Genomic DNA, 27383 nt, shown 5'->3' with positions numbered 1-27383 from the left:
ACCACCGAGAGAAACACAATTTTTTTTACCACACCAACACTAGGAAAATATTAATCGTAAAACATCAAACTAAATGAAATTCATGAATACTTTTAACATTTATGATTCAAAATCATCATTTAAACGTAAATTTTACTAGCTTTGGGCATCAAGTTAAAATTTTTACGAAGTTACTTTGCACTCTTGTGAATAAAATTCAAATTTGTCATTTGTTTTTGAAGTATCAAGAGAGCCTTTACCAGTTGGTGTGATGAAAAGGTAATTAGGTAGGTATATTATTATTCGCACTTACATTTCATTCAGTACGTATCTGTACATTGTACAACCGTGAGCGAAGTCACACGGGGAAATGATAGCAAAATGAAATCAGCCTGATATCGGAATGCAAGTTCGAATGGCCCTCAAGGCCGGTTGCAACTAAAATGACTAGTGTGAGTCAGCTGTTGTAGTTCCCCAGCGAAAGTAAATCATCAGTTAAGCGTCTAAACATTGCATTTCGTCCTTATATACTTTACTGAAAGTGGCTTTTTATTTGTAAGCGACGAAATTGGATCGTAGGTCACTGAGATCGCGTGATCGGTGCACTGTCTCTCAGAAGTACGACGTTTTTCAGTACCGATGGCCCTCCGAAGTTTCGATCTTGCATATAATGGACCACTTCTCGCACTAGTGCGAAAAAAAAAACACCATCTGTACTGAAATAGTTATTTGTTATACAAGGGGGCAAAGCTGTATTTTAACGCCGAGTGTGGAATTGAAAAACGAGCAAGTGAAAGGATTCTATAGTTGAACCACGAGCGAAGCGAGTGGTTTGAGAATAGAATCCTAAACTTGCGAGTTTTTTAACATACGAGAAGTAAAATATATTTGCACCCGAGTGTAACACAAAACTTTCCCCCTCACTATAGCGAGGAAACTACAACGCAAAAAATGCGTTTATCACAGCTTCCAGTAGTTCCACAGGTGGTAAATCATCTTTATTACTAGATTCACCTACTTTTATCAATTATAAAGCAGTTAATTTGTCTTTATTCAAGGTTAAATTACTTTACCCACTAGTGGATAAAACGCGTTTTTACCCGCAGGTATTAAATGACAAAACACGTGTTTCCGAGCTAGTGAGGGGAAAAGGTTATTTATTACCTACTGACACAAAGCAGACAAAGAAAGTCCCTTTCAGACTTTACAACTTGTGTGGTTAAAAAATTGGTTTTGATACGAGCCTCTTAAATAAAGCATAATAAAGTCGTCAAATCAACTCTGCTAGTCTATTTGAAATTAATTAAAAGTCATGTTTTGCACGCCAATATCCAAAACGTACCTAATAAGTTGACAAATCTGGATCTGCTGTAGGTTTCCGAAAAAAAAAACATTGAATAAAGCATTGAATTTCATTTAACTAGGTAGTTAAGAATACGTTTTAGTTTTTTGTTTTACTTATTAAGTGCCTATTTTTGGGCTAAGAATAAGATTAAAGACTACATATATCTAAGATGATATTTAATACTTAGATAAAACTTACAATTACGCAATAAAAAACCCGTGCTTTGGGTGAACACGCTTAAACAAGTTCAGCGGGAAAATTTAAAGTTTCCTCATAGCGTCGCGTCATTGGGAACCGTAGTAGTCAGTTTCCTCCTTCGAGTAGCTCGAGTTTATGAATGGGATAGTTCCATTCATAAGCTCAAGGGCTTTCCTCGGAAGTTGTTGAGGAAACGAGCGCGTACGCATGCGACATAGTGACATAATGAAGGGTTTTGAACTGAAGTGGTTCAAGTGCTTGCTACATATAGACGAAGACAGATTTCAAAACCTTGTTTATTTATGGTATGAAATAAAATGAAATGAAATGAAATTAACTGTAACCTCCTGGCTCAAACCAGCCGACCCACACACACACACACAGGGTACACATTTCTGTACATTTACCACAATTTATATTCAATTGATTTGATGATGCAAATAATGCAAATAAAAAAAAATATCGTTGGTTCAATTGTGCCTTTATCTAAGAGTAGGTACATCACATAAAAATGCTCACAAGAGAAATTAAACAAAAAGAAGAGTTTACAAATTATGTATCTTGTAAGGTTAATGAGATACTTTATTTACATGAACATATTTACATAATTATATAAGAAACTAAGACTAAACTTAAAAGCTAGCTAATGTCTAAAATAGGCCCTTGAGGTACATGGAGAGAAAAGGGTTATTTTATTATCTAGTTGTGCTAGGTAAGGTACTAAAGAAATTACACCACTTTTACATAGCATCTATAACAATCATATTAAACCTTCCTCTTTGAGACAGGCAAGGATATATTATTCAATTTTACTAGTAAAATTCATACTGTTTCCTAGATACTTCAATGATTGGAGGCACGCGTTGACTAAGTGGGGAATACTCGATCGTAATCTTAGTTATGAAATCGCTGGCAATCAATGATAATCACTGTATGTTGTTAAAGAAACCGATGATGTATTGAATATTGAATCATAATATAGCACGTGCCTTTGGTATTACTGACCTATGTTATAAAACCATCGTATTTGTTACAAATTACACTCTCATGTGCAATAAGGAAATGAAAATTGTGGGAAAAACCGTAACTACGAAACAATCATGGTCAGTGGTATATTATTATTTTCTGTCAGCATGAATTTATATTGATAAAGTACCCAAGAGTACAATCGTTGACACTTTCAACTGGGATGAGTTCCGTGACACTTCAGACACTTGAAAAAAAACCCTAAACGCATCATCATCATCCTGTCCCGACCGGTTTCGGCCTCAGCGACTGGGTATTGGTTTATTATTGAGAGCGACGGTCGTGAGCTCTCAGGTGGCTGACGTAGCCTATTTTTGCAGTAAATGTACGACCACACTCACTGCATGTCAGCACCCCTCCGATGAAATTATAGTTGATGGCTGCAGGTGGTCGGGCCTTTATCTCGTCGCGCTTGGCGTCAAGTTCCACTCGTCTCTGTTCTTCGAAGGTTTGCACTTTTGTTCTCACTGTATGCCTAAACGCATAGTACTATGTTCGCAAAATATTTTATAAAAATAATTTTCACTTAGTATTATGAAAAATATAAAAAAATGTATAAAAACTATACTTTTTTTTATTATACCAGGTGGGCCCTGTAACAAAAGCAAAAAATTTACCTATAGGCTATACTACTCACACTGACCAACATTTGTTCAGCGACTTTTAAAAATAACTTGTACCTATTTTAATTTTTATCACCCTTGAAAGTTTTTCCTAAGAGGTAATGTATTGCGAATTCTGTTAAGACTAAAGCGTGACAGACAACGCCAATGACAATAATGGCGTACATTGAAGTTAACATTTCTTTTGTATGAAAAATTAGAAAAATAAAGACTCCATATTTTTTTAAAGCGCTGAACAAATGTCGGTCAGTATAAGGAGTATAGCCTACAGATTATTTTTTTGCTTTTGTTACAGGCCCCCCAGCCTGTATTGCATTATCAGTCTATAAATAGATTTCATCAAACACGACAGAAAAAAAATATTATTTACAAATAACGTATCTTATGAATGGGGGCGATGTATATGACATAGTATGCGCAATTCGGAAATTGTTCAAGTGTCACAGAAATCTTTCCAGTTGAAAAATACTATAGAAGAACGATAGAGTGCTAAAACCGTTCAGTTTAGGTTGAGAGAGAGGGACGGAGCTATGTAACTGCTATAGCTGTGTCCCTTTCTCTCAACCTAAACTGAACGGCTTTAGCACGTCATGGTAACCCCCCAGTGATTAGAATTGATCGGGACAAAATGGTTGGGTTCAAGGTTCGTAGTCAACTAGGAACCCTTATAGTTTCGCCATATCTGTCTGTCTGTCCCTCCGTCCGTGCGTCCGTCCGCGGATAATCTCAGTGACCGTTAGAACTAGAGAGCTGAAATTTGGTACCAATATGTATATCAGTCACGTCGAAAAAGTGCAAAAATAAAAAGTGGAAAAAATGTTTTATTAGGGTACCCCCCCTACACGTAAAGTAGGGAGTATTTTTTTTTTTTTCATTTCAACCCTAACGTGTGATTTATTGTTGGATAGGTATTTAAAAATGAATTACTGAAATCGTTTTTTGATAATATTAATATTTTCGGGAATAATCGCTCCTAAAGGAAAAAAAAGTGTGCCCCCCCCCCCTCTAACTTTTTAACCATAATTATATTTAAAAAATCACAAAAGTAGAACTTTATAAACTTTCTAGGAAAACTGTTTTGAACTTGATAGGTTCTGTACTGACATACGTCCTGCCTCTACAAGCTCTGCCGCGGTACTGACATCGCAAGCGCGAGTAACCGGTAATAAGGAGGCATTTTTAAAAAATCGTCAAAAATATTAAATTGCAATTAATAGAAAACTTTTGCATAAAGTCTGTTTGAGTAAGCGTTGCAGATTATTTTTATATTAAAACTACTTCAAAAACACGTAAGTTTTCGAAGAAATTGACACTTATTCTGAGGTGATTTCTGAAACAAATTGGATTCATCATATCCTCATTTACTCTATTCTAAAGCCTTATAACAAAGAAGTAGTCTCAGAAGATTGTAGTACAGGATATACATAATACAAATTTACCACTTGAAGCATTCAAAACTATCCAAATTTTACAAATTAGACAGACTAAGTCAGCACTTTTCGCGGGTTTTCCTAAACATGCACCAGAAAAAAAATCATAATTAATTAAGTGAGTTAGTTTTTAAAAATCCAGTCTCACAACATGTAAGTTAAGAAGATGTCCTAATCGAATCCTGAACTTAATAAGTCTTTTAGATGACGGAAAGTGTAGCATTTTGCCGACTAAAACTATCAATTTTACATTATTACGACGTTTTCGTTGAATGGCCTCTAGGGGGACTACATTGTATCCACAGACGACTCCCATGTCATAATTTAGGTACTTCCTTAAAATCAACTGTATTTTTTGTGGAAAATATTGGTTACAAAATAACATGATGAACCAGCTAATTTATTTCTTAACAGAAATTGCACCAAACACCAAAGTTTCCAAAAAATACGTCGATTATTAATACCTAATTATTAGGTAACCCTCAGTAATCATAATGATAACTTATTGCACCTGATTTGATTACCATTTTATTATGTAAATTCTAAGATAAAAACACTATTATGAATATTTATACTATGCTCAATCTTTAATTTATTATATCTCGTGACACAGATTAATTTGTGTGAAGTATATAAATCAATAAATTAATAGGTATGAGCTCTGATATTTTTTTGTTTTATTCGACTTTATAAATAGTGTAAATTTTTATGTGGTATTAAACCTAAGTACAATACATCCTATATCATATTATGTACGTAACGACATCAACTACCCAATCTACCTATTATACATTTTCTTCCTTTTAGGAGTAACTATGTCACACGGCATGAAATTCGGACAACCTAGGTCTAGGTAAGTACTTTAAATCTTTGCATAATGTTTTATTTAAACTGGATTTTAAAAAAAACCGGCCAAGAGCGTGTCGGGCCACGCTCAGTGTAGGGTTCCGTAGTTTTCCGTATTTTTCTCAAAAACTACTAAACCTATCAAGTTCAAAACAATTTTCCTAGAAAGTCTTTATAAAGTTCTATTTTTGTGATTTTTTTCATATTTTTTAAACATATGGTTCAAAAGTTAGAGGGGGGGGACGCACTTTTTTTTCCTTTAGGAGCGATTATTTCCGAAAATATTAATATTATCAGAAAACGATCTTAGTAAACCCTTATTTATTTTTAAATACCTATCCAAAATATATCACACGTTGGGGTTGGAATGAAAAAAAAAATCCGCCCCCACTTTACATGTAGGGAGGGTACCCTAATAAAACATTTTTTTCCATTTTTTATTTTTGCACTTTGTTGGCGTGATTGATATACATATTGGTACCAAATTTCAGCTTTCTAGTGCTAACGGTTACTGAGATTATCCGCGGGCGGACGGACGGACGGACGGACGGACGGACGGACGGACGGACGGACGGACGGACAGACAGACATGGCGAAACTATAAGGGTTCCTAGTTGACTACGGAACCCTAAAAATCAAGACCTGCGTTTTACATCTACAATAGCGGCCAAGTAAATTAATAGCACATGTTAAGAAGAAAATATAAAAGTGGACTTACATACAAATAAAGAAAGAACCCGCAATGTTGCAAAAATCTTTTCACTGACCATCGACATGCCCATTCATAGCTAAACCATTTCGATTAACGTTTAACCGTACCATGTCCTAGTTCGATGTTGGTAAACAAACATGCCCGTACAACTAATGTTAACCCGTTTGTCACAACACATAAAGTTTATCTATGGTGAGTCGCGTTGCTGCTTGTGAGCTGATGCAACAAACGTTGACGAGTGGCGCGAGGGTGGTGCGATTCAGTCCTCAATTGGATTGTCGAGCACGGAAGGCCTTAACCACCTATACGCTATGTATGACTGGTGCTGCGTTAATAGTGTATGCTTCTATGTTAAATCGTATGGAGTCAAATTAGTTCCAAAGTCTACGGCAAGCATTGGCGATTGACATTCCACATTAACATGTGATTTGTGACAATCAGCGCCACAATATCACGCTGTTACCGATAGCCATGATTGTAAGTCTGTGGTTCAATCGTCATTTTGGATTTGAAGCGAATGCTGGAGGGGCGAGTGTGCATGGCGCGATGCCGGTTCTACTGCGCAGCCGCGTGGAATGGCACCACGCTTGTTTACCTCGTGTCCAAATAAGTAAACATTGGGTTGACACGTTTGAGTTTAAACACGCCAGAAGCGGCTTATTTCACCACAGTGATATTGACACTTGACACTGACAATTCTGTGCCTATTTATTTTCTGGGTTGACAGCGTCATTATTTCCTTGTTGAACAGGCAATGAACGGCGAAGTGTCACTGTCGTGTGACAATTATCACTGTGGTGAACTGAGTTAAAATGTATCATGCTTGACTCCTAATCTCCCGTGCCATCTGCCGGATCACTAAATAAAACACACCGGTTTTATACACCGTGTTTTTATTAAATTCCGTTAACTTCGACATATAGTTAGGAATGGACCCCACACCATGGTTAGGTATGGTTAGGTATGGAACCATATGTCGAAGTTATGCTATTCTGTTTCCTATAATGGTATCACAGAATAGCATAGTTAATTCGTAACTTTTTTTTTAAAAACAACAGGTGTATATATACCTGCGATAGATGTTACATCAATTGCTGTTAAGAAACGGGCTTTGTGTGTTCGATATGCGATGGAGATGTTATAGTTTTGACACTTACTTAAAGTGAGTTAATTGTAAAGCCCGTTTCTTAATCAGTAATTAAAGTAACATTTATCGCAGGTGTATGGGTTTTTTAGAAAAAAAATACAAATTTAATAAAACTAACTATGCCATTCTGTTTCCGATAATGGACCTAACTATATGCCGAAGTTAACGGAATTCAATAAAAACACGGTGTATATAAGATACATTTATTAAACTAATGAAGTAATGAAACTAATGAATGAATCGAACTTTATGTTACGCTACCCACGTCACACCGGTTGCGTCTCCACCACGGATGCGCGGCAGGATGTGAAAACTGAACTAACTGGATCTTGCGCGTACGCACCGTACGTAACACAAGTGGATCCTATTTGGGAAATACTTTTTAAGAGGATGCATGATTAATGGGGTTCTCATGTAATTCATTGTTTTTAAGAAAATATGGCATAATGAGTCATAATATTTAAACCTGTCAAATTACCTTACATAGTTACAAAGGTGCATGCGCCGCGCTACATGTACCTAAATAATGCGATTAAAATGACTGTTAGATTTTTCGGTACTTTGCTGCAATTTAGGTAACTTAGTAATTAGAGCATCATATTCTTATGACTAAAATAACATAAGGGGAACCAATGTATGTAAGGGCCCATACAGACTACAGACAACCCAAAAGTCCACATAGGTAGCCAGACCTTTAGACACCTTTAGAGCCGCACCAAATGGGTCTTGAATCCAAACACACGATAAAGATCCATGGCCTTTCGAAAAAGTCAGTATTTTCTATTTTCAACTAAAGGAAAAATTCACTCATCCGACAGGAGTCGAACCTATGACCTACTCACACCAGTCCAGCCGCTCTGACCGACTGAGCCGCAGAGGCCTGCTGGATGTGCGCGAATTTTTCCAAGCCTTCCCTCAGTTCTGTTCTGAAACACCTTAGGGCGGCGTAGGGTACCTACTGTTAAGATGAATTCTTATCGGTAGATGTCGCTAAAACACACAGTACCCTATAATATTTTTCAACTAGGATAAGTTCTGTAATGTAACACTTGAAAAATTTTTTCGTTATTAGGAATTTGCATAATATTTTTGAAAAACAAATGCACACATTTATTAAATAAATCTAAAGTTATACTAAAATTAAACTTAAAATAAAAATTAAACTAAATAAATCTAAAATTAAACTAAAATAAATCTAAAAACGGCCCCTGTGGCATGGTACCGAAGACGCTGGCAGCATTTCCTCGCTGGATTGTCAAGCTAATGCGCTGAGCGAGGAAGCTGCCAGCTCTTCGGTCTCCGGTGGCGTCTCTCAGTCTCTTGGACAGGTCCTTGAAGAGACTTAGAGCGCCAGGGCCCCACGGGCCAAGGGTCTCGACGCCGAATGGGATAAAAATATATTCGGCGCCGAGACCGCTGTACTTTCCTACCTTTAGTTTCTCGGCCGCCTCTGCTGCTGATGCTGCCCTCACGGAGGTTCGGTGGAGATGAGACGGGGCCAGTGTGTCAACGCACGTTGCGTCCCAAACCAGCACCCGTCCCATACTCCACGGAATCAACGACATTCCATCCGGTCTCTTACCGTCCGTCCTTGATATGCCGGTCGGCTCTAAAAGGGCCGGCACATTGACTGACGCAAGAGACCGGCGGATCACGTCGTTGAGGGCGGCATGCCTCGAGAAGCGGCCAGCGCTTCGCTGGCAGGAAAGACCATGGTGCCCTAGTGGGTCAACTTCATGGCCACAGGGGCAGCGATGGGGGCGCAGACCGGGACCCCGAGACGAAGACAAACTGAAATGCGGAGAGTATCGGGGGTTAAAAATGTGCCCAAATTTGGGGAAGGGTGTGCATGGAGCCAGTACCCGGCTTCGCTAGTTCCTGCTGCCAGGAGTCTGGCTCGTCCCTCGGTGCCTGATTGCTCGAGGAGGGAAGTAACGGTCAATTTACATATAATGTCGTCCCAGCTCCTTTGAGAATTTGGATGTTCGGGGTAATTTTGACCGGGGCAAGCAATTGACCAAGCATGTTTGGCGTCAGCCAAGCCCGCAGCCTCACAGTTTGTTCGGAGGATTTTTCCTACGAGACTGGACGAGCTATGAGCTGACGACAAAAAAGCTGGTAATGCCACACTGGAAATTTTGCGGATCCCTAACCCACCATGCCGGATGGGAAGGGATCCCTGGGTCCAAGAATGCTCGCTGAATTTTATATTTAAGACAGATTCTAGGTTAATTTTAACCAAAATATCTATTTGTGAGAGAAGATTTTGATTTTTCCAAAGGGTGCAGCAGCGAAGCACATAAGTTAATTTCGGGACGAATAGGCAAAACTTTATAATAGTCAACGCGTAGTGAGGGCTAATTTGGAGTAAACGATGAGAGTGTTCTTCGAATTTGGAAACGCAATTTTGAACATAATTAGGAAAGTTTTCCTCAAAGATGGGGGATCCTAGGAGGCAAAGATTACTCTTGTCGAGTAACTTAATATTAGGCGCGAGAGAGTTGAATTTTTGAATAACGTCATCAATGTCATCATTGTTAAAACAGGAATTTTGAATGAATAATTCGCACTTATCAAAATTTAGTTGTAAGCCAATGGATTTAAATCTTTCAATAATCACATTAAGATCAGATAGAACAGTGTCGGCGTCACCTCCTAGGGTCCCGTCATCCAAGTACCAAACATTAAATTTAGATTTCAAATTTTGGATGATAGGATTTATAGCTAAACTAAAAATTGCTGGCCCCAGGGGATCGCCTTGTTGGCAGCCTACTTCTGACGATAATTCGTTTTTTCGGTACATTAATTTCGTTGGGTCTGCGTAACAGTGGAGAAGATAGTTATAAATTTCGGGAACGTTAGATTTTGCTTCTGCCAACAAAGTATCTCTGTCCAAAGAATTAAATGCGTTTTTGACGTCAATTTTGAGCAACACTTCGCATTGGTCGTCGCTAAGGAATGTCCGGAGGGCGTGCACGGCGGCTTCGCAACCTCCTTTGATTCCAAAGCCTAATTGAGTCGGTTCGAAAGACTTTTGCAATTTTGGTAGGATATGTCGAACGGCAATTTTGGATGCTAAGCGGCGAAGTGTTGCACCAACAGCAATTGGCCTCACCCCACCATCCTTTTTCGTTAACGCTATTAAATTTGCTCCATATAAAATGGGTACAATTTCAGGGTTAATATTTCCTGTGAACATATTATTTATTAATTTTGTGATGTTATTGATTAATTGTTCGCCAACGTCCCCTAAGGACGGGCATGTCAGATCCTTTAGATGTTGTGGGCTGAGGCCATCGAGTCCTGCTGCAGACCCGGTTTTAAACGAGCAAATGGCATTGAATACCTCAACGTTTTTTGCCTGTATGCAGGACTGAGTTGCTGTTGGAGGGTCGAAAAAGTAGGGGTTCGCGGGAGCTGGGGGATGTTTAGTTTGTAAGGCCGAAAGGGTATCTGGATTATCTGGAGATAGCACGTCACTAGAAAAAAGAAGACGAGCGGCACCTTTCAGGTCGCCCTCGATGATTTTATTTTCAATGCATTTGATTTCATTGGAGCTTTTAGGAAGATGACTAGGTGTGGTTGAGGTTGGAGGAATCGAAAAGTTACTGCAATTATTTTTAATCTTCTGAGTGAGAGATATGTTTTCGTTGTCAACTTTTGCATGTAATATCATATATGGAAACAGAAGGAGATTGTGCCAATCCTCAATCGTATTACTATCACAGCACTTTTTTATGAGGTCGCTAAGATGAGTTGCTACAGAAATTCTGGCACCGCGCGGAATCCGTTTAATTATTGGGATGTTTTGTTTCAGACTACTCAGACGAACATGGAACGGATGATGATGAATGGGTGGTGTGTTGGCTAGTATAAGCGGGGAATCATTTTGGCTGAGAGCATTACGATGGATTTTGGTTTTATGTATATTTAAGCCACGGCTAGTTTCGAAGGTTTTTGAACACAACGGACAAGGATGGATAGTGGAAGACGTGCTATCACCAGATTGGGTCGCGGCCTGCATAAGAACTTAAAAACTAAATACATAAAAGTAAAAATATAACTATAACTAAAAATAAATACCTATTAAGAGTGAAAAAGCCACAAAACACAATATTATATATAAAAACAAACGTCTGTCACTAGATCTGTAGGCACAGCTGTCACGGCTGGCAGCAAGACTGCGGTGCGCCGTCGCGGGCCGCGGCGGCTGCCAGGCCTTTGGCCGCCCGCGGCTCAGTACAGGTCGGAGCAGCCTACATCTTTATGAACATCATATTTTTCTTGAATTAAGTATGCATAAAAATCGGTGATTTGACAGAGTAATCAAATATGTCAAACTCAAGCGAACTGAATAGGAGTTGGTATGAATATCAGGTTTTTCGATAGCGTAAAATTCTGCGATAATATATTACTGTGAAAAAGGTGCTGATTTTTTAAAAATTGGTTAATTTTTCGCCATTTTGGTCAAAAATGTGTTTATTTACAAATAAAACAAAATCAGCGACATTCGTGTCGTGACAGTTGACACTTCATAATAATATTTTGATGTAAAATAATGAAAAATATAACTTTTCCTAAGTACAACTACGACCTAAATGACCTAATATTGACGCACTTGGCGCCGATCAATAAAAACATCAATCTTATTTTCCTATATAAGTACTTACGTTTTAAAAACCACATTAATTCTGGCCACTCACCTTAAGGCGATATATTTCCGTAGACGCTGCGCGCACTCGTTTTTTGAAGCCGTTAAAAACATAGGAAAACGCAATGGAAAAATCTGAAAACGATATATGTTAAATTTCAGGATCTGGTGAGTATGTTATGGAGTTGAACAACATGAATGTTACAACTTCGCTCGATAGAAAATGACTCCAAAGTTACCTCTTCTCTTAACAATAAATCGTTCCCATGGCTATGATAAGAACGTTTTTGACTTGTTTTTTACTTCAGTATATAGGTAATAAGATTATCTAGACGAATCTGATGAGTTTGTGCCGGTAGCGTCATTAAAATAATATAATATTTACCAAATACTACCAAATCCGCAAAGGAAAGATGGAACAACTATGAACCCAATTTTAAGACCTGTTACTAATCCTGTTTTTGCAAAAAAAAAAATTTTTTTGAAAATTGTTTTGAAATTGAAAACATTTTCGATGGCACTTATGGCCTCTTCAGTCGCGCGGCGGCGCTTTCAGAGGATGGACCTGTGTCAGTTTTCTCCGCGTGGTCACGTGTCATTGAAGCAATGGGGAACAAAGCTTTGAGGAGGCAGACAAAATATTTGCGTGCTAGAAAACAAATAAATAAAGAAAATTCTAATCAAAGCCCGTGAAAAGGTAAGAAAATGATAATTTTATATACACGTAAGTATTTCATTTTCATATGATGTTATCAAGTGACATTTACGATATCTAAACATCATAGATTTTAGAAACCCATAGATGACGGGTCTGTGACGTCATTACAGCACAACTCTTCCACTTAGAAAATATATGACTGATGTCCAGCTAGTGAACAAACTTACGCAAAATTTTCATAAAAATATTGAATTGTTCGAAAGAAAAGGCGGCGGTAGGTACAGTACTGATTGAAGATCAGGTACGGTAGGTATTTCTGTCTTTCAAAATTTGGTATAAGGTTAATTAGATCGTGCTACCCTCCGTCTATATTTTTTCTGTGTCTATGCCAAACATGTGGCCAGCCTGACAGAAATTTTGTTTGACAACTATCGCCATTTTTCCACAATAGTTAAAAGATTTCAGTATTTTAACTTCTCAATAAATTTTGATGAAAGTCCATAATCATACATTGATAAAGCTGGACAATTTTTTTATTTTATTTGGTGGGTATGATTACGGTACTTGATATTTAAAGATATTTGTCTAATTTGCAAGATTATATGAATCCTTCAACAAGCTGTCTGACTCCTTTGACAATAGTTGATACTTGATAATTATGAATATTACTTGAGAATTCAAGGTAGGCATAGAATGGTATTGATAATTTATCCTGTGCTGGGTTGTATTCCATTTGGAGGTACGGTAGTGGCGGTAGTGCCCCCGCCAACACGAGTCAAGCGAAGAGAAAAGCTGTTTTCTTGAAGCATTTTGTCGTTCTTCTGAATCCTCGAATTTTGGGTCTGATTTAAACCAGATAAATATAATTGTCAGGATATGATATCAATAGCAACTTTATTAAATAGACAAAGTTTCAATTGCATAGTTTTCATACTTTAGATTTTATTCATATCTTAATATAAATAGCACAGATTTCATCAGTGACTGGCTGAGTGACTTCATCATGTTTGAAGTTGTAGGTTCATAAACAACAAGAATAAAATTCGAAACTTTGGCATATACCTATACAGCTTAAAGGCTTTCAATATGAAAAAGAAAAAGCGTTATTTATTCACGACTGACAAATTTTATGTGTCTTTTTAAACAACAGTGACATGACATAATATCTTTTTACATAAAGTCTATGGTCAAAGAAGCTGATGGTTACTGTGTTCTGTTAACAATAGGTTTATAAGAAAAAACTTTTACATAAAGTAGAAAACACGCCGAGATGTTAATCTTTCCCCTCCTCCCGCCTCCCCATTTTTATGTCCCCATTTTCAGTTTTTTTATATATTCAGGAAAACCGTAAAAGCTACGGTTATGATGTTTGGGAGAAGTAGGTATATTTCCATAAAATTCTCTACACAGTATTATCTTTGCAGGTAAATAATTGTAACTCGTAATTTTCAAATTATGCTCCTATTTATTATGGGACTAATGATGAAAACGCAAAAAAAAATCTATTGTATACATTTCGACTGTTAATGATACAGCTCATTTCTATGGAACATCCAATTTTTTTTTCGTGGTTTCAGCATTGGACCCTTAATAAAAGTTGTTCATAATAACATCAAAAGTCACTATGCAAAGTTTGAATGGTCCTTTTCATTTCACCCTGTCGATCTGTAGCTAAGTGCGATTACTAAGAACTTAAGAAGTTTCGACGATGGCAGTTGGAGAATCCGAAAAAATCGATAAAATTGATTGTAGCTTAGGGACGTCCTTAAAAGCAACGACAACGCTGACCAAACATACTGTAACTATAAATCATTCGTATTACTTACACAAATGATGAAACCTAATAAAAAAAAATAAGGCGGTGATCGTTTACTATCAGGCGATACAGCTGCTCATTTGCCTCCTATTTCATGAAAAAACTAAGAAAGCCCAGTTAAAATACGGCGATCATTATACTGCGATCCGTCTGTGTCATGCTGCCGCGCGAATTTGAGTTCCCGTGTGCGACAAGCGAACAGAGCCGCGAGGGCGGGGCGGCCCGGACGCCGCGCACCTCACCCCCTTGGTTTGGTTAGTTTGACAGATCATCTCGCCTTAATGATGATTAGTATGATAATTATTCCGCGCTCGCGCAGACACGACGGCGCCGGCGTCGTATCGGCTTGGCTGTTCAAAATTTAATTCTAACGCCGTTTTAATAAGATACAACTTAAAATAAGAGCCATCTTGTGGATAAAGCTGGGGAAATCCATTCAAAATGGGAAGAAATAATGTGTATGTAATTTGTTATTATAAGACTAAGCTCTTTTTAGGGTTCCGTACCAAAAAGGTACAAAAGGAACCCTTAAGGTCTTTGCCCACTTACCTTGGTCGGACGATTGGGGCGATTATTTACTCGTGACACCGCCGCGTATTTATGAAAATTAAGTTACACTTAAAATAATTTGATTTGTTCCCATTGTTGCGTACTATCAGTAGTATCAGAACTATGGGAACAAATCAAATTATTTTAACAAATATCTCGATTTATGTTTTTAAATAGTCACACTACTGTATATAAATTAAATGTCGAAATAAGATGTCATATATTAAAGAAAAAATGACGGACACCACCAGTGGCGAAGGCCGGATTCGAACCGGCGTCTTTAGCAATCCGGGCTGACGCCATGAACCCCTGGGCCACCCCGTCACAGCGGAAGCCTTCGACATTTCTTTTTATTTTTTTATTTTTTCTTTAATATATGACATCTTATTTTTTTTAAGTTACACTCTTTTATTGTTTTGGGTTCTGTATCGTCTACATGATCCTATACCTACTTAAATATTGCCGGGTGTTTATTAGTTATTGCCCTACTTAAAAATTGGTCCCTGTAGTTTGCAGATAGGTAGTCTTAACGTCAATCTGTGTTCTAGGAAAACTGATGAGGTGAAGAAATTCCCCGTGATGTAAGAACCGATCTTTGTATAATTTCGGACGTGTAATGGATGACTTGGCGCGTGCGTAATATTTCATAGAACAAATGAAGCATGAACGAACACAGGCACACAATCACACATCACACATAGGTACTCCTACGTCAGAAAAAAAAATATCCTAAGTCCGTTTTCTCATTATCCGATCCGATATCGGATGTCGGAAGGATTTCAATAGAAAAAATCCAAGATGGCGCCTGTAATGTATGAGATATCGGTCCGACATCCGATTTCGTTATTTGTACTTAGCTTTTAGTAAGTATTGGTGGCAAACAAGCATACGGCTCGACTGATGGTAAATAATCGACGTATAGTATGGACGCGTGCCTTGCGTTTTTAGGGTTCCGTAGTCAACTAGGAACCCTTATAGTTTCGCCATGTCTGTCTGTCCGTCCGTCCGTCCGTCCGTCCGTCCGTCCGTCCGTCCGTCCGTCCGTCCGTCCGTCCGTCCGCGGATAATCTCAGTAACCGTAAGCACTAGAAAGCTGAAATTTGGTACCAATATGTATATCAATCACGCCAACAAAGTGCAAAATTAAAAAATGGAAAAAAATGTTTTATTAGGGTACCCCCCCCTACATGTAAAGTGAGGGCTGATATTTTTTTCATTCCAACCCCAACGTGTGATATATTGTTGGATAGGTATTAAAAAATGAATAAGGGTTTATAATATTAATATTTTCGGAAATAATCGCTCCTAAAGGAAAAAAAGTGCGTCCCCCCCCCCCCCCTCTAACTTTTGAACCATATGTTTAAAAAATATGAAAAAAATCACAAAAGTAGAACTTTATAAAGACTTTCTAGGAAAATTATTTTGAACTTGATAGGTTCAGTAGTTTTTGAGAAAAATACGGAAAAATACGGAACCCTACACTGAGCGTGGCCCGACACGCTCTTGGCCGGTTTTTATACTACGTCGGTGGCAAACAAGCATACGGTCCGCCTGATGGAAAGCGGTCACCGCAACCTATGGACGCCTGCAACTCAAAGAGTGTCACATGCGCGTTGCCACCCCATTAGAAACTTGTACACTCCCCTTTGCTGTGTTAAGGACTCTAACATTTCGGACACTCGTTGAACTCTTTAATATTGAACGTATTTGCGCTATATGAAGGATGAAGGTTTTATTTTACTATGTTAAACACATACCCCCTTATTCATAAACGTTCACTAAAGTTATCAAGCCGATAAAGTTCGTTTGTCCCTTTCCGACGTATTGGTGTGATAGAAAGGGACAAACGAACTTTATCGGCTTGATAACTTTAGTGAACGTTTATAAGGGGGATAGTACGTTAGTACGTTACGCATAATAAATTAGTACCAACTTGCACTGCAATGGTAACGTTTGCTATTATTATTTTTTTCTTATAACAAGACATGGGCTTAGTAGGTCACAAAATAATTAATTTATTTTTAACAACAATACATATTATATACAATATAAAACTTAATAATAACCAAAAACTTAAAATAACTGTACAAAAGTAAAATATGTATAACTAACTTACTTAAAAACTGACTTAAAAATTAACTTATAATAAATAAAAATATATACTAAAAGTTAAATATAAAAAAGTTAGTTACTAAAAAGAAGAGAGAAAAAAGAATCGTAAAAAGAGTTAGTTTTAGTTTGCAATTAGTAGTGGTGTGACAAACTCCATGTGTTCTTCATACCTTGAGACTCTTGGCGTCTAAATTCTCTATTCTCGTTAGACTTTCCCTACTCGTCTGCCGTAATTTGTGGCAAATTCCTACATCACATGATTAGTGATACCTTCTTAAATAATTTAATTCATAATATTACAGTTCTTACAACACCTAGTTCGCTGCAGGATTCAGGATGACACAGAATCACAGTTCTGAGTTGACCCGGACTTTACGAACTATGGAATAATTTCGCGTCCTAAGTGCAACTGGCTTTTAACTGGCCATTACAACATTTACAACAACATTAAAAGTAGGTATTTAGGTATTGCAACGTCTTACCCACTCACTGCATCTGCACTGGGTGCGTAGCCGAATGGCACAAACGCTCACGAAACGAAACGCTCGTAGAGTAAAGTTGTTCAAAGGAATGCTAAAAACTACTATGGCAAAAGGACTAATATGTTTTTGGTACCAAAGTTATATAATGAAATTAGCTTGCTAAGGGAAGAAAATAGATGTACTATAGCAGAATTAAAGAAAAAGTTAAAAGAAACGCTATTGGAGAAATTGCCCTAAGATATTTATCTACCTACCTAAAGTATAAATAAATAAATAAATAGATATTATAGGACATTCTTACACAGTATAAGTGTAATTGAGTAGTCCAGGAAGCATTAGCATGTAATAATGATAACATAAGCTTGCGCATTGCATGTAAATAGTTTTAAGTTAATTAGTGCCTAATAAATATGTAAGTACCTAAGTATACTATATATATAAATGTTAAAAATGAGCGCTATCTCGCCAACAAACTGCAAGACAGTTTGGCGAGAAACATAAATGTGAAAAATATAATGTACTTATTTGTTAAATAAATAAAAAAAAAAAAAAAAAAAAGATATCTATCTCTATCGCTCTTGCGTATTGGCGCGACAGAGCCAGACTACCTTTCACGGCGTTTCGTTTTCGTTTCGCGTCACAGAAATGCCATTCGGCGCGGGACCTGTAATCGTTGGGTTGATTTTCATTTTATTTTGATTATGCTTAACTAAGTTTTAAAATAAAAACTTTTTGCACTCTAGAACTAAAAACTCTAGAGTTCCCTAAGTATTTTTCTTATATGTATGAGCAGTGATTGGACATTGTCCCGATTGAACGATTCCGGCTCGTAGCTGCAATAACAATAGGTAACATTATTAGGAAAATAACGACTTATTTACAACATGATTCGATTCTCACTGAACTGTGTCGTCAAATTTCGGTTTTGAGTAGGAATGGTCCTTTCTGTATACGTAAGTTTATTATGTGGTATGGTCTCTGGAGTAGATACCTACAAGCGAACTTCGAACTTTAATTTTTACCACATAATATACCCGAACTATCCGAAATCAAGACCTGTGGAGTATATGCCAGCAAACATCCATTGACGAGGAAATCGCGACACGAAAATGGAGATGGATTGGACACACTCTTCGGAGAGGGGAAAGAAATAATGCGAGCATTGCTCTCGACTGGAAACCGCAGAAGTCGCAGAACGCAAGTCGTGGCCCCGGGCGCCCTGTCCACTCATGGAATCGGTCCGTCGAAAATGAGCTACGGGCGGCTGGGTTGAGCTGGAGCGAGGCCACAAGGGTCGCTGAAGTTAGGAAGGCGTGGCGCGAGCTCGTGAAGGCCTTTTGCACCTCTGGGGTGCCTTAGGACTACAACAACAACAACAATATAGGTACAAAAAGAAAAAATACCTACAGAAGGCTCACTGTCAACCGTAGCTAGAAGGTCGTCAAACTTAATGGGCCGCGAATTCGCTGCCGCCTGAATGTATGAAACAAACGCGGAGTGAACCGCCCCCGTTTTACGTATCTCAAGTTCACGTGGCACCTAAAAGAATAATAAGCCTTTAATGACCGCTAAACCTTTCCTTTCCTGTCACCTTAAACTGGTTCAACTAATTTTATTCACGCACACTCACGCAACCGACTAATACGACGGGTCACAATGTAAACTGGGTCGCTCAACATCTCTTGACGTCACTGCGGAGGCGCGACTTGTAGGAACTATGATGCATAAATATGTAACTAAAATGGAAGAACGTCATGTAAAACGGACTTATGTTTATGGATATTATCTAAGAATAAAGCTACTTGTAATGACGTATAAAGTAACATCGTGCTAAAAATAAAACTGTGAGTTTGCGTTTCTTACCTAATTCTTTTATGACATTCAAGTACCTATATTGCAAAAATTATGCAAAAATGCCTTATGCAATATTAATGATTATGTGAGTCAAAGTTCACGTCAAGCAAGACAAGGTGTAAATACTTACCAAATTATTAAGTGTTATCTTATCTTATATTATCTTATAAACCTTATCTTTCTAAACTTAGTTATCTTTATATTGATTTAGACTAACACGATTTGCACTCATAATTTTAGAACAAAACGGGACGGGGAACGTCGGGCCAAATATAAATGTAAGTGTTTACGCGATTAAGTCCCGTTTTGTTCTAAAATTACTAGTTATCTTTGTAAACCTAGTCTAAGAGAAATTTCATTATCAATCTATTATTTACGGATATTATGATTAGGTGTCAGTTGAAACAAGAGCATTTTTTCAACAAATGCCTCAAGAGACCCGTCTTGATCTCATCCAATGGTTTCAGTTTCTGAATATCATCGAAAATTTTCAGCGTAAGCAAAAGCTTGGTTTGGAGGTAGGGCGTAGCGAATGATATTCCGCTTTGTGGTAGGGCACAGCACAGCGGATATCATCTCGTTTGAATTTAGAGCAGAGCCCAACTGGGGACACTCCTTGAGTTCATAGGTTACGGTGACCGCTATCCATCAGGCGGACCGTATGCTTGTTTGCCACTGACGTAGTATAAGAAAAAAGCTTTCCTCGGGGAGCTGTTTCGTTGTCTGCAGGAGAGGGGCCTTGACCCCCGCTTCGGGTCGCTCCTGGCAATCCTGGCGCAGAGGCTGTCCATCGCGGATCAGCGCGGAAACGCAACAAGTGTGATGGGCACCTTTTACTAGTTTAATTTTTTAACCCCCTTATTCATAAATGTTCACTAAAGTTATCAAGCCAATAAAGTTCGTTTGTCCCTTTCTATCACACGGATAACACCGATATGTCAGAAAGGGACAAACGAACTTTGTCGGCTTGATAACTTTAGTGAGAGTTTAGGAATACGTGCGTTTTCACATTATCCCATCCGATATAGGATGTAGGACCCATATCCTAGAGGTATACATTAAGGAAGCCATCTTTGAAATCTTTCCGACATACGATATCGGATCGGACAATGTGAAAACGCACTAAGGGGGTAAGTAGGTAAGGTTTAGTTGTGTACTTAGGTAAATTGTTGTTTTGTAACTAAATATGTATCTTGCTAATACTTATACTACTGAAATAAAAGTTCAGTATACCTATATCCGGTGTAATATCCGTCTGCAGATGCCATACTAAGAATTAACAGTGAAGCATTCCTAAGTAATTATATGTGCATGTCAAATGTTTGTGTTACTGATCCACATGCGGTCCAGCGTCACAAGCGCACAATATGACGTCACGAGCAAACACGGGATTTACAGCGGTGGGCGTATTATCCTAGTAAACTAAACATACGCGTATGTCGGTCAGTTATACTCGTAAATATCATCTTAAATACATACTGAGAATACCAAAATTCGTGTCAATTGATGCGATTGCCGTCATAGCTCTGTATTTCTTAGGATTGTGTTGGAACACCTAACGCTGATGACGTTAAATGATTCCTAAAAATCTTTTCTACAAGAAACACTATTTCAGGAGTTATATCACGTTTAATTTCTAAATAAATAGTTTGATTACAAGCTAGATGCTAGTTTAGTTTACATTTAGTCACCTAGGTAGCAGCAGCGGCTGATCCATACAAGCCGATTACCACAGGCTTGGTGCCTAAAATTGATTACTAGTAATAGTTATTTGTTATACAAGGGGGCAAAGTTAACGCCGAGTGTGGAATTGAAAAACGAGCAAGTGAAAGGAATCTATAGTTGAACCACGAGCGAAGCGAGTGGTTCGAGAATAGAATCCTGAACTTGCGAGTTTTTTAACACACGAGAAGTAAAATACATTTGCACCCGAGTGTAACACAAAACTTTTCCCCTCGCTATAGCGAGGAAACTACAACGCAAAAAATGCGTTTATCACTGCTTACAGTAGTTCCACAGGTGGTAAATCATCTTTATTACTAGATTCACCTACTTTTATCAATTTTAAAGCAGTTAATTTGACTTTATTCAAGGTCAAATTACTTTACTCACTAGTGGATAAAATGCGTTTTTACCCGCTGGTTTTAAAGGACAAAACACGTGTTTCCGACCTAGTGAGGGGAAAGTATATTATAACGATAGGTTTCTTTTTGCTCAGTGCTGCCTAATTTTCACCAGCCGCCACTGCTAGGTAGTTACATTTCGTTTGGTATACATATATGATACTTTTAAGTATGTAAAAATGGACCATACTACTTATAGAGGAATTAAAATATATAACAAACTCCCCGCCTTTCTAAAAACTGTACAGTCTGACTCAAAGTTCAAAAACAACTTAAAAACAATGCTCAAAGATAAATGCTACTACACAATAACTGAATTTATGGAGGATGATACTATGTCTATATGATATGACCTAATTAATATGTTAACTTTTGTAGTACACCTAACATGTAGGTATTATTATATTATGTAATATCCTTTCGTTTATATAATTGGTTATGCCACTAATTTGCTATACCCTTTCAGGGTCCATGTTGTAAAATGTATATGATGCAAATAAAGAACTACTTATTGAACTATTGAAGTAAAGTATCATGTAACGTCTAATAATGTGCCAAATCTACTGATCTTGTAGAAACCGATAACACATGCAGAAAACCGCACAGGGCACCTCTCTAACAGCGTGTCACATCTCTAATTGCTCAATGACAGTAATGGCTATGGCCAGCGCCGGCCCGTGCACTCGATCAGGGTAGAGCGGGTTTGAGTTTCGGCGCCCTTGGGAAGAAGTTTTACGACATAGAAAAAAAATCGCGAGCGCAGCGAGCGCGAAATTTTTTTCATAGTATTGCCGTAATTTGAAGATTAACCTACAGAATTTATGGATTTCATCATACAGAGTACGAAAGGGACAATGGTTGAAATTTCGCAGTCGCACCCTAGTATGGTTGTGGGGCTGAACGTGGATATCATGTACATAAAATAACGAACAAAATGGAGTACCTACTATAGTGGCCAAGTCAGGAAAGCAGACTTGAAATGAAAACGCGAGCGCGGATTTTTTCCTAAGTAACTAAAAGAGAACTGATATAAATAGTGAGCGCGAGCGAAGCGAGCGCGATTTTTTTTTTCCTATTGACGCAATTTATTAAGACTCAACCCGCTAGCGGGGAAGCAGCGAGCTTTCAAGCTTTGATCAACTGCAGAGCTGCGGTCTTTGGCATATTTTAGGGTATTTTGACTTCACAGCGCCTATGTTCCCGACTTTTAGGCCTTATATTTCGCCATCAATATTATAATTAAGACACCGAACTCGATCGTCACCGTCGGGATGCCCATTTCGGTATTTTGCCACTAAGTGCCCTTCGGGATCTTAGTCCTTTGAAATTCGCTCATCATCTCCTGTGATTCACAAAATTGCGCCTCTCTGAGACGTTTTGCGCCTTTGGCTTTATGAGGAACTCCGCTAGGGACTATCGGATAGACTCATAATTTTGCATTTGGATAACGTAACTTTGTCGTTGTGCCGCACAACAATGTGGTTCGTCAAGGGCTAAAATTCTCCTTTTACGGCGCCCTAGCAACAGCGCCCTTATGAATGTTGGTATATGTTGGCAATGTGGTGCAACTTTCCACAGCCTGAATTACAAATCTAGATTTTTAATAGCTGGATTAATTCCCGACTCCTCTCGCCGGTTTGTGATATGTGTGCGCGCCCACGCAATGTATTTTTTTTTGTATGGATTTTTCCATATTCTCGATTTTGGCGCCCCCTTACCATGTGGTGCCTAGAGCGGCCGCTCCACTCGCTCTACCCTTAATCCGGCCCTGGCTATGGCCCTCAGAACTGTCAAACAGGAAAGAAAGACTGGACTGCTCGGAGATTTTGCTCATAATAGGTAAGCATCTATTTCTTGTTGTTTTTTAGGTATCTAATGTTGTTTGTTGTGTGGCTAACTCTAGTGTTCAATATATTATATAAGAAAACTACCTGTTTGTATGTAAGTAACGGTGTGATATTATATCTAAGTAAGTAGGTGTGATGTTACTGATGTTGCACCACGCAAAGCAAATGCATGACGTGACGTGTCGGCGCCGGCGTTGTAAGGTCGAAGACCGTCTTTGCGTAATTATTGTAATTAAGTCATGGTGGTTTGGGCAATGTTGATATTTAGAACTAGATGTCTTCACTATAGATTCTACCTTCAATAAATCGTAATATATCTTAATAAGTAAACATTCATTCAATTCTGTACAATTCGTTGTATAAATAATTAAAACATTATTTGAAGATTTTTAACCTTTGCATTTGTGTTTTATCTCTTACATAGCCTTCCGCAGTAGAAGCAGCCAAACTTTGTATCAATTGTACTTTTTTTACCCACAGTTATGGCGAGTATAACAGCATAAATCTATAAATAATATCAGTGACTCATGTATATTCATCAAAGTTAATTTGCATGTCTTATCCAGTTCGCTTTGGTTCGAGAAGCTTGCATTTGAAATTTTTATCCTTATCTACACTCAACAAAAACATTCAAACGAATGAATTATTACTCAGGGAAAATTCTGGCACCTACATTGTTCCTCGGTGTCAAATAACTCGGTTTGCCTTAGCAGTAAAACCCTGGGTTTCAATATAATCTTATCTTTACCGAAATAATGCATCATTTTTGCATTATTGCAATAATACGTAACAAAAAGGTAATAACTTTTGAGATAAACTGGACAGTTATGTATTTCCATGGATGTTACCCGCCTGTTGCCATAATTCTATTGTTTTCATTGTAGACATTTTAAGTAAGTTCGCAGCCCATTGAAGTCTTCTGTACCGCAATTTAGAGCTTACTCTAGTTATCCATGACTCACAAAGTATGAATGGACGAGTGCCCCATTCATAAGGGGTAGCTTATAAAAGTAAAGAGACGGAAGTATTTGTTTAGTAAACGATATAAAAGTGACACTTGATGGAAGTAAAGAATGGGCGGCGCCGGCGCTAGCGCGGTTTCCTTTAGCACGTTTTTATAAAGCTTCTCTGTATTCAATTCAAACATTTACTCCTCCTGATATACATATTCAAAGACCTCCATGAAGATTTGCGATCTTGTTAAAAATGGGCGGTGGACTCAAAGGGCCGTAGCTGAGTCGGTGTCAAAAGGTTCGCAGAAAGGACGGGTAATGAGTTGCTGGAAGCAGTGGGCTTCAGGCTAAAGTGCGACCCTCGTTTACAAGGAGATAAGATGACAATGCGCCGCACGCTTTGACAACGGTTTCCGTTGATGTAGCCGTTACCGTGTGACCACACAACAATTGATAACATTTCTTTACTAATTGCCTTCGAAAAGAAATGTTTAGATAGGTAATTGTAAATACATTCTTGTGTTATGCTCACGCTTTGAATGAATTCGGTATTATATAGGTACCTAATGGTTTTTGTCTTTTTTAGGAGTAATTTATTTTATTTTAAGTAGACGTAATTAATATATTCAGTCGAATAAATCTTAATGCATAAGTTCCGTTTAAGCAAATCATATATTTAAGTGGTAAATCTACTAGAGAACATGGTTACTATCACCAATTATAACATTATTTACATAATAACATCTTTTAACCCACTCAATTTGACGATGACATCTTGATATTTGACAGCCATAAATCAAATTTTGCGGTTTTTGAACATCCTACAATTTTGGTTTGTAAATTAGTCAGCAATTTCTTTCTAATTGATTCTTTCGCTCATTACATTATTTTTCTAAGTAGGTACCTTCCTACTTTTTTATATGATAACTATTGACATGTTTTTAACGTCCGAAAACATGATAGAATCTCTTCATTAGTAAACGCTGCGGTAGTTGGTTTTACGATCATGGGAACTAAATCGACTTTGAATGATTCACCATCAGTGCAGTTATAATTCGCTTTCGCCGGACGCGCGCGCATACTTGCACCGACCAGTCGCATGCGCCGGTCCCTTGACTAAACCAAATGGAATGCAAAAAAATCTATGAATGAGAGCTCAATGGCCACATTGGCCACCCTTGTTTGGAAACACCGTATCTCCCGTTTTCATTTGTTTGTGCCGCCGCTGTCAGCACGAAATGTTGTGTAATCTTTACTTGGAAGGCGAGATGTGAACTTTTTTTTAATTTGGAAAGGAATTCGGCTATGGGGTCGTATTAGTAATTATGGTGAAACTTTAAAAAAAATACATGTGCGTCACGATCGTTTAGAGGAAATTAAGTCTAAGATGCAGAAAACCTAAATTAATTCAAATTTGTTACGTAGGCACAGTTCTGAATTTCTCGTTCGTAGTTGACATCTGTGTCCGATAACGTTAACAATTTTCCTTTAACACAAAAAGCTTTAAGACGTCATTGAATCACAAAGGAAATAAATAAAGCTTTTGACTAAAAATAAATTTCGCAAACCATCCTCATTATTTTACGCTATTCTAACACAATAGACTAAAAAACCGCTAGTCTGTGGTTTCCTCCGTAAAAACCGCACTGGCCAAATGTTAAGGCCACTCGATGACTTGCGATGAGTGACGTGCTTGACGTCACGGCGGCGTGGGTGTGTGAGCGTGACGCAACAAGGAGGCTTGTTCGCATTCGATTCGAACCAATTAGTCTACGAGCAACAGACTGAGTTTATCTAATGTGCATGTTGGTTTATCGATAGCGAACATTTTAGAATTCTAGAGATTTTCTGAGATACTTTGTCTATTTCTTGATGATTTTTGGTATATATTTTTGCCCGAAATAGCACTTTATTTGTCAGTCATTATAATTACCAAGTGAACTTGCAAGCGCGCGTGCCACTTTTTTATCTTATGACGATGATTACAATTAAGCACGGCTGCCACGCTTAGCTTTTTTCAAGTCTAAGGTCGACGTCGCGCCGTTTGGGAAATTATGAAACGTTCGGACATCCCCAGGTATTTTCCTTAATACTTAAATGTAATAGGAGTCCAAAACTTGTTTAGCACGAGACCCATGATTAATTTCCTGATTATTAGTCATAAAATCTCAAACTGGAAAATAATTATGGCGTAAGTATAGTAACACATGGTTTCTTTAGCCTGACGTCAAGTGCTAGCTTCCTTTTCGGCTCGATTGGGGTCAGAACCAACTCTAAAACACCAGACTTTTTTCAGAAAAATATTACAAATATTTTAATAAAAAAGATTGCCTCTTTTTAAGCTAAAGTTTGTAGCGACGTTACCATCTCTTACTGGGCGGTGAACTTTTAATACGCGCGTCTCTAAGAAAATCGCACGTCAGAAAAACCACAGTTCATCTAGATTAAACTTAAGTTATTCATGCCATCATCCAATTACATACAATATAAAACAAAAGAAACCAAAGTTGACGTGCCCGGCAACACAAATGCCTTCGGTACGAGGGCAAACGCACGTATGCCCAAACGCATTTCTGGGGGGTCATAGCCCGCAGACTAAGCTATTAACAAAAGGCTTTTGTTGGCAAAATATATCTTAAGGGGTGCTTTTTTGTGTAGAATATGCATGCGTTCAGCCACGTAGATTTTCTAGAATTTCTACCACTAAGAATATTAGTAACTACTTGTTAGATAAATTTAATGTTATTGGGTATCCAAAGTTACCTCTTAGAAAAAATAATGAAGTTGTTTCACAGTTTGCTTTTCAAATCTAGAGTAAACCTCTGGGGAAAATGTTGTATCATGTCAGGCAGAATTTAAAACACTTAGTAAACTAGAAAATATATCGAGGTGACTTAGGCTATTATAGTAATATAATCCGCCGGCAACCGCTCCAGACTATCAAAAGTATTCAAATTTATCATATATGTAGAGAATTGGTATACCAAGTCATATATACCCTTGTGGATCCCTGGCAAATTTTTGTGCTTTTG

This window comes from Leguminivora glycinivorella, chromosome 12, assembly GCF_023078275.1.
Source record: "Leguminivora glycinivorella isolate SPB_JAAS2020 chromosome 12, LegGlyc_1.1, whole genome shotgun sequence".
NCBI lineage: Eukaryota > Metazoa > Arthropoda > Insecta > Lepidoptera > Tortricidae > Leguminivora > Leguminivora glycinivorella.
Note: the sequence above shows the minus strand (reverse complement) of the source record.